The sequence below is a fragment of the Mauremys mutica genome, chromosome 4, assembly GCF_020497125.1.
Source record: "Mauremys mutica isolate MM-2020 ecotype Southern chromosome 4, ASM2049712v1, whole genome shotgun sequence".
In the NCBI taxonomy this organism is placed as follows: Eukaryota; Metazoa; Chordata; order Testudines; family Geoemydidae; genus Mauremys; species Mauremys mutica.
In genome coordinates, this window is record NC_059075.1 from 117,193,242 (window position 1) to 117,197,309 (window position 4,068).

Below are 4,068 nucleotides of genomic sequence, written 5' to 3' on the forward strand. Positions count from 1 at the left end.
TTGCTACAAATTCACACACTGAAAAATCCAGTTGATGGCTGCTGAGCTAAGTTGCCTTTGGTATGGAGGGAAACAAATACACACTTCTTCAGAGAGCAGAAACACGTTAAAAACAGACATAAAAATGCTCTACACATTCTGCAGAGTGCAATGAGAGATGAGGAGCATTTGGAGACTGGAGGGTGACACCTTCTCAGTACTCTCACAGCTAGCCACATCTCAGCCAGGCATTACTGTCCCTCCAAGCACCTCGAGGCAGACAGAGCCTGTGAAAATCCACCTCCACATGCATTGGGATACGATTTTATGTCCAATAACTTCTCCAATAGTCCTGGGACTCTCCCTAAAGCATCACAATAATTTCCCCTTTTTTATAAGACTGCACTGTATGAGAAAGCTGTAGAGGTGCCACTCAGCATGTAATGGATCTTCATCACACACACAGTGTGTGACCTAGTTTAGGACTCTCCCTGAGGCCACTTTTCAATTATGGGGTGGAGTGGAGTTCTGTTGCAGTTGCAGTGAACAGCTGAGTTGCCAAAGTGCTTTAACATCCACTTGTGTAATTAGCTAAGCCTGGACATTGGCAGGCCAGTAGAAGGTCCAGGGTAGAGTTTGTCGTTCAAATTTGGACTAATTTGGCCAAGGGGTTCCCATGTTACATCATTCCCTGTCCACCACATGAACAACCTTCTTTCAAAATGCAGTAGTCTTCTAACACTTTTTAGCACAGAGCTAAGGAAAGTCCAGTCCTCCTCCTGCTTGACCAAACTCACATATAAATACATACTCTGTGTGTTTGGGGGTATCTGAATTGTTGTGTAATAGGGCCTGCATGTGTGTTGTATCCATGTGAGCAAGGGAGTGGTTGTGAGGTAAGTGTTTTCACTTGCCCCTCCTCAATGATGCACCAGGCTTAATTAGAGAAGCAGCATCTGTCTGGGCACATGGGACTCCTGTTAGGGCTTTTACAAATGCCAAGTGATTGGTCATGTCTTTCTCTCTGTCCTGCTCATTTGTTCTCTCCTCCCAACTGGATATTGTGGGTCCTTTGTTGTCACCCTCACCACTTTTTGGAAAAAGCACCCAGAGAATGGGAGGAAAACAAGCTCCTCACCCTTTTTAGCCAGCCAAACTGTTGTTTTGCTAGCCCATGCTTCTGAAAGTGTTGACTGGAATGGATGAGAAACAGGGACCATGACAAAATCTCTGTGAAACATCCCTGAGGACTCCCCTAGCTCTGGAGAATGGGAAAATTTGGGGGCATTAATACAAATTCTCTAGTGCAGCATTATTTCTTGATACATGATCTTTATTGAACTCCAGAAAAACTGACACAAACACACATCCAGGATAAATCTCTGTTGAAGATGGATATAGAAAAATTCAGATAATAGCTGTGGAGTTGTGTAAAGTTACAAACCCTTGTAAATAGATATGTAATAGTATGAACCATTGTAGCAGAAGGACAGTTTCCCTTCAGATCCAAGGATGGTTCTTGAGTCGTCTCCCTGTACTGACAGAAAAAGGGAGGTTACCAGACTCCTCCATCTCATAAGCCCACATCTCTCCCTCCCTAGACCCTGACCCCTTTCTCCCTCCTGCTCCCCGCCCACAACCCCCCCCCCACTACCCCATTCCACAGTCAGAATAGAGCAAACCCAACCCCTACTCCTAAGCCCGACAATCTCTCCCCAGCCCCCCGCCACAGATGTTGACATGTACTGCTGGAGTTCCTGGGGATTGCAGAGGTCCCTCTTAATAGGGGCAGGTGTTTTCTTACTCCTCAGCTGCTCCCTCAACTAGTGGCAGGGCAGCCAGGTCAGAGCTGCATTGGTGCAGTGGCTCCTGCTCACCAGCAATACTGTGTCTTCATTACCAGGTCAGGTTTTGTGTCTTTCACAGCATCCAGCTCTGCCCACATCTCTTCACTTAAATACTTTTTCTACAAGCTGTGGGGAAAACAGGGAAGGAAAAGGACGTGTTAACTCTCTGTGCAGACACAACACCTGAGCCCACAGACCCTGAACCCCAGCGATGCTCCCACAGGATCTATGTCACTGTCACTCCCCTGCCTGCTGATCTCTCTGCCAGCAGATGCTTTTCACCAGGGGAAGAGGAGAAGAAGCGCTGGTGCAGTCTGTAGCCTGGTCTGCTCCTCCCAAACCCCACTCACCCTGTGAGCTCTGGGCAGGGACAGCAATGTCCTTTCTGCATTTAAAGGGCTGGATTGTGCAGCCCTTACTCAGGGCGGTGAGCACTTACTGACACGGACAGTCCCATTGATCACTGTGGGGCTACTCAGCACTCACAGGGAGCAGGGGCTGCAAAATCCAGCTCACAGAATCTCTCCATGGAAGCAGACTGATCTCAGCTCTCATTGCTGCCTGGGCACCTCATGCCCCCCCCTCCCCTCAATAACACAGCTCTTGAAGGGGGTGAGTTTTTAGCAGCTGTTGTGGGACTGCAGACTTGGCCTGACACTGCTGAAATGCAGGTGGGAGCTCAAACTCCACCCCGGCTGCAGGATCCCCTGGGAAAATAACATGACGGGGAAAGGAGTCCAGGAGAGCTAGCTGTATTTTAAAGAATCCTTATTGAGATTGCAGGAACAAACCATCCCAATGTGTAGAAAGAATAGTAAATATGGCAGGTGACCAGCTTGGCTTAACTGTGAAATCCTTGCTGATCATCTTCCCCAACAGCCTCTCCTCCATTCTTTGTCTTTGGTCCCAGGTAAACAGGCCACCTGGGCCTCTTCTCCTCTCTTAAGTCCTTTGTTCCCCCACCGGCTAGAACCAGTTGGTCAGGTCTCCGGGGTCTTCTCTCCTCAGCCCATTGTCCTCCCACTGGCCAGAACCAGCTGACTTCCAAGCTGGGGGTGGGGGGCCTCCCGGGCACCAGGTCACCAGTTGCTAGGGTACCCAATTTCCAGGCCGTTGTCTGGGGTCCTGACTTCTACACAAGGTCACCCCGGTCCTCTGCAACAACAAACCCCGTATCCCACCACCTCGTTAAACACACAGCATACACAAGAAATTGAGACACACTCACACAGTGTTCATGCAAGACACTAAGAAAATTCCCCACTTCAGCCAGAACAAAAAGGTTGATTAGCCAGAAGGAGCATAGCATAGGAAGTCCTTGGTTAGCACAGAGAAATGAAAGTTAAAGCATTGTCCATTCTGGGTAGCCAGCACCCAGCCCAGCTGTAGTGAACCCCCACAGGGCAAACTCTGTCTCCCAATCTCTGACCAAGGAGGTCAGACTCCCGGGTGTTCCCCTGACTTATTCCAGCAGCCAAGTCGTAACTCCCCCACCTCACTCCCTGTCCTGGTCTGCACCCTCACTTAAAACTGGGGGGTTTCAAAGTGAGGACCAGCAAGTATTCCCCCACCCTAAAATCCTAGGGTAGGTCTCCTTCGCTGCCACCAGTCAGGTTAAAGTGTCTGACACACTGCCTGTCCCCCAAGCTTCCCCTGGGGAACCCAGATTCAAACCCCTTGAATCTCTACACACAGGGAAGCAGCCCACTTCCCCCCTCTCTCTCTCCTAGCCACTTTGGAGAGATATACACCGAGTCAAATCCTTGACTCAACACAAAGAGGGACTCACTTCCCCCCTCCCCTTCCCTAGTCCTGGAAAGAGATAACTGATTCAAACTGCTTGAATCAAACCCAGGGGGACTGTCTCTTCCTCCTCCCTTCTCTGCCCGGAGATAAGCTGTCTCACCACCGAGAGAGAATGTCTCAGCCCCTTCCCCTATATCCACAGTAGAAGGGATTTAATCAAATCTTTATAGAAAGAATTTATTAAAAGAAAAACAAGAAAATACAGAATCTCTATGAGTCCAAGCTGCCCACTCATAGGGTATAACCTTGCTAAGTTCTGGAGAGAATCCTCTCTCTTTCTCAGTACAACGATACAGGTAGAATTAAGAATAATCAATAACAAACACACAGAATTGCAAGCATAGGATTATTAGGTGAGGACACAAAGTATCTTTCTAATACTCACTATCTTGACTAGAAGAAATTAGTTCAGAAAGGTGGAAGCTGGTAGACTTGA

At 48.5% G+C, this 4,068-nt stretch overlaps 1 long non-coding RNA gene across 2 annotated transcripts; it reads right to left on the minus strand.

Moving 5' to 3' along the window:
• Positions 1-1,357: 1,357 nt before the first annotated feature.
• On the minus strand, positions 1,358-3,448 carry LOC123368737. Of its 2 annotated transcripts, none has more exons than XR_006578872.1 (3): positions 2,673-3,448; positions 1,857-1,952; positions 1,358-1,511 (listed from the first exon to the last, which is right to left on the minus strand). It is a non-coding gene; the product is annotated as an uncharacterized LOC123368737 (long non-coding RNA). The 2 variants fall into 2 exon arrangements; XR_006578871.1 differs by having other exon boundaries at positions 1,358-1,516.
• Between the last annotated feature and the right edge of the window lie 620 nt (positions 3,449-4,068).